The sequence below is a fragment of the Bufo bufo genome, chromosome 9, assembly GCF_905171765.1.
Source record: "Bufo bufo chromosome 9, aBufBuf1.1, whole genome shotgun sequence".
NCBI lineage: Eukaryota > Metazoa > Chordata > Amphibia > Anura > Bufonidae > Bufo > Bufo bufo.
In genome coordinates, this window is record NC_053397.1 from 69495316 (window position 1) to 69510537 (window position 15222).

The 15222-nt window shown below is 43.8% G+C and overlaps 1 long non-coding RNA gene across 1 annotated transcript; it reads left to right on the forward strand.

The window, feature by feature from the left end:
• Positions 1–495: 495 nt before the first annotated feature.
• Positions 496–14907, forward strand: LOC120978796. The gene is made up of 3 exons (XR_005774192.1): positions 496–576; positions 10946–10949; positions 14787–14907. It is a non-coding gene; the product is annotated as an uncharacterized LOC120978796 (long non-coding RNA).
• Positions 14908–15222: the final 315 nt, after the last annotated feature.

Consider the following 15222-nt stretch of genomic DNA (forward strand, 5'->3'; position numbering starts at 1 on the left):
CCCGGCAAACAGTTCCGCCCCCTAGCCACGTTCATCTTGTTCAACTGCTGCCATAATCTCCGGTAATCTGTTAGTTTATAAATAGAATTACTGTGCCTCAGTATTAAAGGGAATCTGTCACCTGCTTTTAGCATTTTAAGCTGTCACCATTGCCATGTTCAATAAAGTACCTAATTTCCTGCAGTGGTCTTCTTACTTTATTTTGTTTTGTCATTTTGATAAACATTCATAAGGAAGGTGCACTACTGTGGATGCAAACAAACAAGTCTGACTAAACCCTCAAACTGGTGTTAAAATTGTGAATTTAGCCAATACATCCTTATATGAAGGACATATCTGAGCCCGAGCACCGCGCCAAGGTATCTCAAGTAGCTCGGGACCTAACACTAACCTACCTGTGCCGTATGGGCAATACCAGGAGCCAGTGGGCGAATTACAGGAGCGTAAGGGCCGACTCACAGCAAACTCCCAGTTACTTCCAGCATGCAGCCATGTTTGCAATGGGAGGAGGGAGGAGGCTGTGAGTCCCACCCAAGACTGACTGATAAGGCCCAGGCCTCACAGGTGCACCTAAATGTTGCCTGTAGATGAAAATCAGGCACATTTAAATATGGAGTTTATATACCTCCAAACTTATCTATATGCAAAGTACAAAAAATGGTGTAATGTCAAAAGGCAGGAAGTGCTCAACCCCATATGCAGTTGTGCATCTATACCCAGGGGAGCAGATCCTGCACTTGTGGCCCGTTGCTAATTGCGATGCCCAGCAAAAATGCATACAGTGGATGATGCCCGCAGCGGACCACAAGTACCACAAAAAGACATTCTACACAAGATAGAAAAATGTGTGGATGTAAATAGCTAAATCAGGCACATTTAAATATGGAGCAAGTGCAGGATCTGCTCCCCTGGGTATAGATGCACAACTACATATGGGGTTGAGCACTTCCTGCCTTTTGACAGCACGCCATTTTTTGTACTTTCCATATAGATATGTTTGGAGGTAAATAAACTCCATATTTAAATGTGCCTGATTTTCATCCACAGGCAACATTTAGGTGCACCTGTGAGGCCTGGGCCATATCAGTCAGTCTTGGGTGGTGACTCACAGCCTCCTCCCCCCTCGCATTTTAGATTTATTTTTTTTACCACGAAACGCAAGAAAATTCACGGCGAATCAAATTTTTCCCAAACTTCAAATCGAATTCCATTTCAGATACTTCGATTCTGTCAACACTAACCACCATGACTAATGACAATCTAATTACCATGACTATGATAATCTAATGGCAACTTTGGATGACCTTGCCATACAAATCCCCATGTCTCAGCTTTCTAGAATCCAATCAGTGTGACATGGGGTGATGTGACTTAGTTTTCAGCATTCATTTCTTGTAGGGACAGTTTCAGATAGGTGATAGGAAACTTGTCTGTGTTGCAGACAGTGAGAAAATATGTGGTTTTTAACAGATTGCATCAATGTGGAGTCATTCATTTGAATTAATGATTCAGTCTTTTAGGGAAAAAAGAACAAAGTTAGTACATACTGTGATTTTTTTCCTTTGGTCCTTGTAGGAAGACGATCATATGAAAATACCCATTCAATTGATAGGGTCAGTGTTCAGTCCAGGTGCTGTCAGTTCTAAACTTGGACAGCACCTGTAAGAAAACATTGTCCATGTTATCCTGCTTACGGCGAGTAACAAATATGGCATAAACCAAAACACATGACGGAGGTATTGGTTACCGGTACTTCCGTTCGCCCCCTCATACTTACCTGCCCCCTTTAATACCATCCCAACCAATACAACCCCCAGACTCTCTACCCTGCTAAACCCTAACCCAATAAAACACGGACACCGGGTTGGATTAAATCGGCCACAGCAGTCGCTTTTATTACCAAAATTATAAACTTTTATTATTGTAACAATTAACATAACCGAAAATTCCCTATATGCAACAGCATATGAAAATTCCTAATTCCCCATATGTATAACATATAGTACTTAATACAGGGGGAGGTCCTTGAAGCCCCAAATAAATGATTGACTGATGACCCCCACAACTTCTGCCACGACCGACTGCCAACCATGGAAGTCCAGCTCCAACCGTGGAGCCCTCCCATCCTCATCACCTGCGAATATCTCCAACTTCAAGGACCTCCCACCACCATCAACGCGCAGGCTTGACCTCTTAAATTTGCAAGTCCCTCCACATTCTTGAAATCATTTTGATGCCTTCCTGTAGAGCCAGGCACCACATATCCAACCCGATTGAATTCAAGTGAATACCATCAGCCCGCCAGAAACCCCCTACGCCTTTTCCCAGCTCAACATGTCTCACCGCCATAAAGCGCCCGATTACTCGATTAACCTTCACCCTAACCCTATTCAGACCCTCTACCAATCGAGCGCCCCACCATACTTTCCTCTGAACTATGTCCGACCAAACTGTTACCATCCCCAGGAACAACGCCCACAACCAAAGTAAATCAAACTTCACGTTGTGCACTAATTCCCGAAAAGGCCGTGCTCCTAAGTCATTCCCCCCTACGTGTAGCACCAAGACATCCGGAGCCCAAACCTATGTACATCAGGCAACACTCCTCCCCAAACCATCCCCCTACGACCTAACCATCTTACCACCGCCACCGATCGCCCAAATCCAAGCTGCTGCCCATCTGGCCGAACCGCTGCCTGGATGGCTCCCCAGAAGACAAACGAATGCCCCAAAATTCAAACCAAAGCTGGTTCCGAACCTGAAATGAGAGAAAAAGCAAAAACACCAAGAAGCAACACTGCATAAAATTAACCTACCCCTTTTATTCTACAACCCGAACTCAATTTCACACTCGCTCTGGATGAACATACGACCTAAAACTAATGGATTTCCAATGCCCGATTCGCTTTATCGTCTAATCCCCAAGACCCCCACTTAGCCGCCTCCGTCGCTGCCCCAATCCTGAAAGAGTGGCTCGAATAACCCGCTCTCCCTACCCCTAACTGATCTAAACATCTCCTAAAGATGGCCGTAAACTGAAAACGGGACAGGAAAGAACCATCTGCATGCACCAATAAAGGCAAATTCTCCCCCTTCACCTCTGCCCCATATTCCCTCATACAACGTACCGGACACATCAAACACCCCAAATAGCAAACAGCACCACTCTGCGCCCTCTTCCTTCCACATCTGTTTTAGACCTCTGAATGATGAATTCCACCCTATCCTGGAACAGCTCCATATCCTACATAAGCAACCCACCCATGCGACTAATCCTCGGACAAACCAGCTCCCCCAACCTCAGTACCCCGAAAATAAAATGCGGTGGAAATAACTGCAGTTCCCCCACTGAGTTACACACCTTCTGTAACTGCTCGCTTAATCTCAGCAGCAAGAGAAAAGACACCGGCTGTCTGCCATCCTCCGCTACCTGCAACCTCTGCCAGCCTTTCAACGCTCGCACAACTAAAAATGACTTCGTAAAATCAGCCATTTTTCACAACTTAAAACCAAAAGCCAACCCCACAACACAACTATAATTTTTTTTAATCGACCAGCCCTCCTCCCTACAATGTCCTACAAATAATAACAACGGCACCTCTAAATCTACTCCCCTAACACCCAGCCTAGCACACCACTCCTCCCAGCACTGCCAAGCTTTTAAATATGTCTCCCACTTACCGGGCGATAAAGAGGACCAAATGAGCCCTGCTATGGTCCCTCCAATATGTCCCATAAGCAGCTCGGGCATTCCAGCCCTACCTCCTCCGCGGCCAGCTGCCGAAAACGCTCCCACTGTGAACGAGAGAGAGCGTCAACAATACAGTTGTCGATCCCGGACACATGCACCAGCACCACCCATGCATTGAGCAACAAACATTCTAGTACCAGTTGCTGCAACAACCTCACCACCAAAGGCGAGGAGGCCGACAACCCGCTAATCGCCTGAACCACTCCCAAATTGTCGCAATGGAAGCTTACCTTTTTATTCATAAAAACCACCCCCCACAGCATAACCGCCACCACTATAGAGAAAAGTTCTAGCAGGGCTAAATTCTTCACCCAGCCTTTCAACGCTCGCACAACTAAAAATGACTTCGTAAAATCAGCCATTTTTCACAACTTAAAACCAAAAGCCAACCCCACAACACAACTATAATTTTTTTTAATCGACCAGCCCTCCTCCCTACAATGTCCTACAAATAATAACAACGGCACCTCTAAATCTACTCCCCTAACACCCAGCCTAGCACACCACTCCTCCCAGCACTGCCAAGCTTTTAAATATGTCTCCCACTTACCGGGCGATAAAGAGGACCAAATGAGCCCTGCTATGGTCCCTCCAATATGTCCCTCCTCCCAGCACTGCCAAGCTTTTAAATATGTCTCCCACTTACCGGGCGATAAAGAGGACCAAATGAGCCCTGCTATGGTCCCTCCAATATGTCCCATAAGCAGCTCGGGCATTCCAGCCCTACCTCCTCCGCGGCCAGCTGCCGAAAACGCTCCCACTGTGAACGAGAGAGAGTGTCAACAATACAGTTGTCGATCCCGGACACATGCACCAGCACCACCCATGCATTGAGCAACAAACACTCTAGTACCAGTTGCTGCAACAACCTCACCACCAAAGGCGAGGAGGCCGACAACCCGCTAATCGCCTGAACCACTCCCAAATTGTCGCAATGGAAGCTTACCTTTTTATTCATAAAAACCACCCCCCACAGCATAACCGCCACCACTATAGAGAAAAGTTCTAGCAGGGCTAAATTCTTCACCCAACCCTTTTCCACCCAACTATCGGGCCATCCCCCCGCACACCATTGATCCCCACAGTAAACGCCATATCCACCTCCCCCTGCCGCATCAGAAAAAAGCTCAAAATCAAATTAATCCACCACTTCCCCATTAAATAGCGAACGACCGTTAAAACTATCCAAAAATGAACTCCAAACTTGCAAATCCGCCTTCAGTTTACGACCGAACCAAATATAATGGTGCTCTGCCATGATACCTGCTGTCACCCTTGCTAATCTCCTGCTAAAAACCCTCCCCATGGGCATAATCCTGCATGCAAAATTAAGTTTCCCCAGGAGTGACTGAAGATCGCGCAGCTTCATCTTCTGTAACCGCTGTGCCCTTTCGACCTCAACCTTAAGATCGTCCAGTTTATCTAAGGGCAACCTACATTCCATTTGTACTGTATCGATCACTATGCCCAAAAAACTTAACTCTGTAACCGGCCCCGTTGTCTTCTCCATCGCCAAGGGAACCCCAAAAGCCCCCAAACAATGTACTCAACGTGTGCAGCAACAACAAACAAACACGTGAATCCGGGGGACCAATACATAGGAAATCATCCAAAAAGTAAATGACCAATTCACATCCAGACGAATCCAACACTGCCCATTCCATAAATGAGCTGAACAGCTCGAAATACACACACGACAGGGAACAGCCCATCTGTAAACAACTGTCTACAAAAAATCCCCCCTCCCAAAAACACCCCAATATCCGGATGTTCTGGCAACAACCTAAACGCCGCCTCAATATCTGTCTTCTCTAGTAACGACCCTTTACCAAACTTCCGAACCCATGACCCTGCCTCGTCAAATGAGGTACAGACCACCGAACATAAAGCCGGATTGATACCATCATTGACCGACGACCCCTTAGGAAAAGACAGATGATGAATAAGGCGAAACTTATTCAACTCCTTATTTGGCATCACCCCCAACGGCGACAAAAGCAAATCCTTCAGTGGCGGTTCCAAAAACGGGCCAGCCATCCTACCCAACTTTCTTAATTTTTCCGTAACTACCTCTGGATGCTCCATCGCCGACCTCAAATTCTTTTTAACTAAGACCGCACCCGACGGAATAAACGGTATCTAAAAACCCAACGAGAACCCTTCCTGCAACAAATTCGCAGCCCCCTTGTCGGGGTATCTACTTAGGAACGGTTCCATCCTTTCCAAACGAACCGGAATCACCCCCTTTGCTATTGCCATCTCCCCCTTTTTGCCTGTTTTTCCCCTGAAGCAACGTTCAGCTCCGTGGGACCCACCACATGTAGAACACTCGTGCTTGAACTTGCACTTGGCTCCAAATTTGCACCCCTCCTCATTGAATAGGAAGCACAATCCCTTTGCGGACCCTCTGTTCACAGATTCCCCTCGAAAGGACTGACTGGCCTAACTGGCGCCATTACTTTTAAACACAAGGCAATGTCCTTGTGATCCCATCTATTGTTCGGAGGCACCGCCTTCCTCTGCCGGAACTGTTCGTCATACCTCAGCCATGCTTGCCCCCCATACACCCGGTAAGCTTCGCCAACTGTGTCCAAATAGCAAAAAAGCGTCGAACAGCACTCCAGCGCTTTTTCCCTGATCATGCTTGCTAATATCGCGTACGCGTACAACCAATTTGCAAACGTTGCGGTATCAACCGATAGCTACACTTTTCCTCATCCTCCCTCTTACCCTTATCCTTCCTTGCTCTATCCAGGTCAAACTTTTCCAAGGGGAGCAGGGAAAAAATATCCACATACTCCACTCTCCAAATCTGCCCCCTCACCTCGTGTTTTAAATGCGCCCCCAATGGTCCCTCAAACAGAAACTTCCCCTTTTGCCTTATCGTCTAACATCACTGAATCATCCTCTGCTGCACCTCCCATCTGCTTTTGAACATACGCTGTGTTCTCCCGCGAACCTAACAAAGCCCCAGTTGAACCGCCGGACCCACCAGGACCTCCTGTAACTCCCCACGCTAGCAATGGAGAGGACCCCCCTGCCCCAACTTGCCAACAGACCCGCTAAACCGCCCAATAACTGCCCTAAACCCCTACCTAAATCCAATGGAGGGGCCCCAGCCCCTCCCCCCATACCCCGAACCCGCTACCAACTGAGCTAAAGGTCCCCAGTTCATCTCACCTGGCTGCCTGGGTGCTGTGTCCCTATCAGCCATCGGTCCTGATTCCCGCTGCCCGCTCCTCGGTGCTGATCTAGAAGAGGATCCAGGTGGAAGAACTTCCAGGAACTGTCCCCTGGCTGGGATCAGGCCAGGGACGTTGAAGCTGGCATCCTCACTCAGGTCTTCAGAGGGAGCGGAGCACCCCTTCCTGCACTCCTGAAGAAAGAAGCCTGCTGCCTCCAGCCACATGGCACGCAGCAGCCCAGTTCTAGCAGCCATCTTGACCATGCCGAGGGGCCCCTCCCACTCCATGGTTCAGAAGGGAGCCCACAGTTCCCGGTCCGTACCCCGCGCTGCTGTCCTCCATCAGTTGAGGAGACCTGGTCCGGCCACCTTGTGAGCTCTGCCTACTTACAGGATTCCTTCCAAGCCTGGGCATGCGGGAGGGCACCTTCCCCGCCGCCTGCAGGCGTTAAGGGTCCACAGAAGGGCTCCTCATGCAGCACTGAGCCCTGGGGGGCCCGCCGCAGCTGGCGTGAAGAAGGCTGGGGCGATGCTGATGCCCCAGCCTCCCCCCTTAACAACTGCTGCACCCTCTCCTCAACCTAGCCGGTGTCGTGGACCTCTGCTGCTGTCCTCAGCTCCCCCAACGCTGCCTCCAGCTACTCCATAACGGTAGGTGCTCGCTGTTGTTCTGCCCTAAAATGGCTCCTTGTCCCCACACTGCCTGCACAATTTAACCCCCCGGTTCCCACCTCACTGAACTAAACTGGCCTATCCCTACTCCCCGGGGGGCTCCCTTAAACCACCCCCCATCATGAGCGCCTCTCCTAAAGGCTCTGCCCCCCAGTCTGGCTTTTCTCTCAATGAGCAATGAAATGCCCAGTTGAATATGAACTATTACTAAAATAGAAACATGGCCAGGATGAATAAAAGCCTTCATAAATAGCTGCACATTAAACACTTGATAACATCCATACATTTTCTATGTGCTAAACTGAGTAGCGTGTATATAGTGTATAGTGTATGAGATATCCATTTAACTTGCAAAACAAAGATCCATGAAAGAATAACCATGAAAATGGTGGACATGGCTGTTACTCCCACCTCTCTCCTTCTTCCATTGTTTAACAACGCCATTTATGTGTAAGACTGCAGAACTGGACCGATAGTGGTTGCCTTTCCCAAATTTAGCTTTGGGGGCCTCCGATTTCTCTTGATTATCTTTGCAATGTTTCTACACCTTGATTGGAGACTACATGTGGTAAATTCAGTTGATTGGACATGATTTGTAGTGACATAACTTTCTCTATACAAGATCTAACAGCTGCATATCAAATCAAAAAACAAGTCATGAGGAACAAAAAACTGCCTGTAGGGCTCATAGACATGATTTTGTCTATTTATTTACAAATGGTCACGTGGACCAATGATTGTCTCTTAATTTACATGTGTTAATTCCATACTGGTATAAAACATAACATTTATTTCCTCTATTAAAATATTCTATTGTCTACTAACGATTAAAATTCTCAGCTGTGTCTGTGAGTTTTATTATTCTAATCGCTGGTATTGCACTGTTGTGTCACAAGGGCTAACTAAGGGACGCACATTACTTCCTGCCTCACGGGCTCCCCTACTTTGAATGGTTACTTCCGTGGTATACTAGCACTGTTATCTCACAGTGCACTAGAAATGGGGGATGCGTTCCCTCTAGTTAAGCCTCACTCTTCTATACTATCTCCATCATCACACTCTCACAGGCTCAAACTGTCTAAAATTCACACTAACACACTCTGCCCCCCGACATGTTTCGCCAAACACTTGGCGTCCTGAGGGGTATCGGGCAGTATGCTGGTGAGGGGGCGGTACCACGGCTTTTAATACCTCCCTCTGATGACATCGTCACTCTATTGGCTACTATATAACTATTTTGTTGCTGTGTTAACATTCTAGTCTATCAGGGGTGGTTTTATATAGTGTTGAGCATATAGTCACTCCCCTATCTCTTGCTTGTCCAATGAATGGTATTACTCCTCAGATGCATGCGCCAGATCTTAGACATAGAATCCTCTACATCTCGCCACTACGCATGTCTATGGACTTGTATGTACCGCCCGTCACCTTTTTCCATTGAGCATGCGTGCAGACTTCATGGATTTTTCAGGTAGATTATTCTTTGCACATCCGCTCGAACCTCAACACTTGCTTAGTTATCCATTTTCTACTGCGCATGTTTTCATACTTATATATTGACCTGATCTTATCATTCCACTGCGCATGGATTTGATCTTTATAGCTTGCAAGGTGGAGTTCTATGGCGCATGCGTAGTATCTTTGTCTATAACTATACTTCTTCATCTTGCATAAGTCCATAGACTTATATATTACGCCGATCTCATTTATACATTGGGCATGCGTTCAGACTTAGTAAATTGTCATATACTTTCATCCACTGCGCCTGCGCTCAGACTTCGCCTGCGCTCAGACTTCAACAGATATTCTATCATCCACTCTCTATTGCGCATGTCTTCATACTTATACATTCACTAAGTCTATCTTTTAATGCGCATGTCTTTGGACTTATTCTTTGTGCCAACGTCAAGATTTTCCTATCTATTTTCACTGCGCATCTGATTGGACTTATATTTTTGGCCTTCATAATACGTTATTCGCGCCTATGTTAGAACATCACTACTCATTGCGCTGGCGTGCAGACTTTGATATAATTTTTATTCGTCCGTCTATACTGCGCATGTCATTAGACTTAGTTTCTTATTTGAATCATACTCGGTCTTGGTGGTTTTACAGGTAAATGGACTTATTTTCGCATGTTCACTGCCGTTGTCCCGTCATATTTTCCAACTGTTTTTGTATTGAATACATAGAATACTTTGAGATGTACCATGGTTAGAACTCTCGCTGTTAACTCAAATTTCTTAACTCATTTCATTATCTTGAGACAAAAGCCATTGAAAAGCAATTGAAGGTGTTTGCTTAGATTAGATAACCAAACTCAGAAATCTCAGAAAAAAGGAGTTCTAACCATGTGACATCTGGTATGTTTCTTTTATTTTGATACTGTTTGTTATTATCTTATTCTAGTAATCTCTTAGAGGAATGATGCATATGTGAACCCCTCATTCAAACCATGTGGGGCCAAGCTTCTTAAACGGTAGATCCATCTGATTTCTTCCTGTTGCAATCTTCTATCCAAGTTACCCATCCTGGGACCCAACTTCAATTTTTGTATTCCCCATACTTTAAGAGTCTGGGTATTACCATTGTGATTTGTTTGTACATGTCTGGAGAGGGGAGTATCAGAGTCAGTCTTGATGGTACTCAGATGTTTTGATATACGTCTTCTGAGTTCCTGTGTAGTTTTTCCTATATACCGTTTCGGACAACCACATTGAATAGCATAAATAACTCCTGTGGATTTACAATTAATGTACTCTTTTATTAGGTATTTTTTATTGTCCACTGGATTTGTAAATTCTTTCTTTGGTGTCATTCTTTCACAAAAGATACAATCACCACATGGATATGATCCTTTTGTACTTAACCATGTGTGTATATCTTGTTTTTCATTGCGTGTGAAGTGGCTGTGTACCAATTTTTCTTTTATATTTTGCCCTCTTCTATACGTAATGGCAGGATTAGGGGAAATAATTTATTTTAGTTCATCGTCTGCCAATAGTATATGCCAGTGTCGTCTGAGTATGTTACGGACCCTCTCATATTGACCATCAAAATTCCCTATACATCGTACTATTTTATTATTCTTTTTCCCTTCCTGTTGTTTATCATTTGAGAGTAAAATGGTCCTATTACTGTTTTTAGCTCTGATGTATGCTCTATGTAGAACTTTTTTTGGGTACCCTCTAGCCAAAAACCTACTATACAATAGTTTACATTCATCCTCAAAGCCTTCGTTTGTGGAGCAGTTATGCTTAGCTCGAAGATATTGTCCTTTTGGGATGCCTTTCTTAGTAGGGTGATGGCTCTCCCAGTGGAGTAAACTATTTGTTGAGGTGGGTTTCCTATATATTGTTGTTTTTACACTCCCATCAGTTTTCAGGATAATTGTCAGGTCAAGAAAATTCAGTCTATTCTTATCTATCTCAGCTGTAAGTTTGAGGCCTAGTACATTATTGTTGAGTTTCTCAACAAACTCAAAAAAGCGTTCCTCAGTGCTTTCCCATAAAATTAAGATGTCGTTGATGAATCGACCCCAATATAAAATGTGTTTAGTGAAATTATAGTGCTCTTCTGTAAATACTGTTCTCTCTTCCCACCACCACAAAAATAAATTTGCAAAACTCGGTGCACAAATCGTCCCCATTGCTGTCCCAGTGGTCTGTAAATAATATTTTCCATCAAAAATAAAATAGTTGTGTGCTAATAAAAATTTAAGAATTGACAAAACAAATTTATTGTGCTCATAGTACTGTGTTCCCTTGGTGTTTAAATTATATTCTATTGCCACGAGGCCTAGATCATGCCTGATACTGGTGTAGAGTGCCTCTACATCAAGACTTGCAATCATAGTGGTCCTGTTGACTTGGATTTCCTGGAGTTTGGTCAGTGTATCTTTGGTGTCTTTAAGATATGACGAGAGGCTGGGGACAAAGGGAGAGATCATCTGGTCGACATAGCTGGTAATCCCTTCGCACAGGCTTTGATTGCCTGATACTATAGGCCTTCCCGGTATAGGGTCATGTTTTTTGTGCACTTTGGGAATAGCATAAAATGTTGCTATAGTGGGCTTGGGATTATATAAGACCCTGAATTCATCTTTAGTTATTTGATTTTTTTCTTTTGCTGTTTCTGAGATGTTTTTCAATTCCATTTTGAATCGTTCTGTTGGATTTTCCTTAAGTAGTTGGTATGTTTTTGTGTCTCTTAGTAGTGTCATTACCATTTCCAGGTAGTAATCTTTGTCAAGAAGAACAACATTACCACCCTTATCTGAGGGCTTGATTTCTAAATTTCTTTCTTTTATAAATTGGTCCAAGGCTACTTTCTCCTGTCTGGTTAGGTTCTTTCCCAAGGTTGCTTTTCTGGTTTTGATTTTCTGGAGGTCCCTTGTAACAAGATCTACGAATGACTGTATTTTCGCATATTTAGTAAATGGTGGAATGCATTTGGATTGGGGGGGTCAGTGTGCTGTGGGGTGTACTTGGTGGAATAACTTCACCCCTATGTTCCCTCTCTAACTCCTCCAGGATCTGTATTGCTATTTTTTCTTTTTCAGTCTGTTTATGTGGGTCCCTCTCTAAATTTAGATGTTCCTTATGTAGAGCTAGTTTCCTTGCAAATTAATTGATATCTTTAACCCAACTGAAATGGTATGGTACTGGTGTAAAGGATAAGCCCTTACATAATAGGGTTTTTATGTTCTGATGTTAAAAGCAGATTAGTTAAATTAATAATCTGCATTCCCTTATTTTGTTGTTGATCCGCAGCTATGTCCCCTGTCGGTATCCCCATTTGTGATGATAGTGATGATAGTAGCCCATCTCCTCCATATTGCATCCCACTTTGATTTGTAGATGTGGTATTTGAACATTTTGTATTTCCGTTTGGATTGTATCTATTATTCCTCTGGGTGGGATTATATATGTTCCTTCCCCTGCGTCTATTATGCTGTAATGGGAAAAAAAAAATGGCTGATTTGCAGTTATTTTTATCAGCTCACCCCCCCCCCAAAAAAAATTTGAATAACAAGTGATAAGAAAAATCTTAGGTATTTCCAAAAAAGTACCAATAAAAACTACAGCTTGCCCTGCAAAAATAAAAAGGTATGCGTTGTCAGAATATTGTGCTGAAGAGAGGAAAATGTGTTTTTATTTTTATTTTTTTAATAAAACTAAATAAGTTTGGTATCGTCATAATCGTACTGACCTGCAGAATAAGGCTGTCATGTCATTTTTTGTGCACAGTGAAAACCATAAAAACTAAACCCAAAAAGCCTTGACACTTTCTTGTCCAATTTCACACCACAAAAATGTATTTTCCTATTTTTCAGTGCAAGTTTAGGTAAATGAAATGGCGCAGTAAAAAATACAACTTGTCCTGCTCTTGGAAGGCGAGGAAGAAAAAGCAAAAATAAAAAAATAAAAATAGGCCGTGTCCTAAAAATTACCCAGCATTGGGGATGTGCCACTAGTCTTTACTGCCTTTGGTGAGGACACCATCAAATTTTTTAAGAAATGTTACTTTACATGCATATTAGCCGTGATAAAAAAAAAAAACACAAAAACTTCTAACATAGAATTCTCAACATTATTGTATTTTTCGGTTTTATGTTTTGAACAAACCCGATATAAAATCTATATCACCACTGTAATATTAGACGTGTTCATACAGGAGTACGTGCTCTTTCAGTACATTATTCCCTAATTATTTAGATTATGAAGCTGTGACATATTTAACTTCCAGACAACCATAAAGTAAATACAAGGAAATACATTATTAATTGAAAACAACAGCCGTGGTTTGGGAAGCTATCTCCCAGGCAGATTCTGGGTCCCTGCCAAAGAAGGTTAAGACCCTTAACTCAACATAATAACTCCCTTGAAATGGTATGACCCTGGGATTTTATTATACAGGAAGCCCAGGATAGGGAGGATGAGTGGTAGTTGTGGCCCAGGGATGGTTGTTGTGCTCACAGATCACAGTGGCTCTCCCTTTTGACTCTCCCTGGGGCTGTGCAGTGATTGCAGATTGCACCCTTTCTTTCCTCAAGAGGGTCTTCTCTGAGAACATCCATTTATGAACCAGAATGGAGACTCTTCTGAGCTCAAGTTGTCCCTGTAGTACATGTACAACCATTCATCTGAGTTGTCGCAATGTAATACTAGAGTTCATCTGAACTGCACATTGCACTGGAAATGTTTTACCACTGCAACTTGCCCCATGAAATTCATCAACTTCCCAGTAGTGTTGTACCTGTTGCTATTTGCTTCTGTGTACAGTTCGCAACCATTAATGGTTTCTAATGACTTCTACTGTATCTGATGAGCCATAAAATGCTCAATTTGTAACAGTCTGCTGGAAATTTTACATTTAAAACACATTTCACTTGTTTTAAGTCTAAAGGTTGCTGAACAGTAGTGAGTTGAGCAGATGTGCACCACAACGACTACACTTGATCACCTGTGAGGATCAATAACCAGGCCTTCAGAGATTAGCTGATCACCATGATCACCATAATAAACAGCCAGTATAGCATTATCAGGTGGGATAGATAAGTTAATAGTGACTTCTATATATGTGGTGTGTACATAAAACCTGGGCAAAGTACCTTATACAGACTATAGTCACTCCTCAAAAAAGTTCTAGTCCTCCCCTTTCCCTGAATAATTATGTCAATTCTACTGCTTGTTCTTCAAATTATTTTTAGAACATGATCTACAGTCCTTATCTTTCTACTTTTGAGCCCAGTAATCATGTTTTTTCATCAATGGCTTCTATGTCAGACAGCTCTTACTTTCATGTCTAAGTGCTTTATGAATGGGAATATAACAAAGTAGTAAAGACAGGTGCACTCTGCGGTCTTACTAAACCCTCAAACTGATGTTAAAATTGAGAGATTAGCCAACATATCCTACGGTGTAGAACATGTCTGAGCCCGAGCACCGCGCCAAGGTTTCTCAAGTAGCTCGGGAACCTAACACTCACCTACCTGCGCCGTATGGGCACTACCAGGAGCCAGTGGGCAAATTACAGGAGCATGAGGCCGACTCACAAACAACTCACCAGTTACCTCCAGCATGTAGCCATGCTTGCAATGGGAGGAGGGAGGAGTCTGCGAGTCCCACTCAAGACTGGCTGGTATGGCCCAGGCCTCACAGGTGCACCTAAATGTAGCCTGTAGATGGAAAACTGGCACATTTGAATTGGAGTTTATACACCTCCAGGCATCTCTATAAATACAAACTGAAAAGAATGGCGTGGCATTAAACAAGCAGGAAGTGCTCAAACCCACATGCAGTTGTGCATATATATAGGGGAGCAAATCCTGCACTTGTGGCCCGTTGCTAATGACGATCCCCAGCAAAAATGCATGGAAGATGCCTGCAGAGAACCACAAGTACCACAATAGACATCCTACACAAGATAGCAATTATGTGGATGTAGTAATCAATATAGCAATATAACAAAATAGCAAAGACAGGTGCACTCTGCGGTCTTACTAAACCCTCAAACTGATGTTAAAATTGAGGGTTAATGCCACTGAGGGTTAATGCCACGCCATTCTTTTCAGTTTATATTTATGAATGGGAACCAAAACTATCTGTGCTAC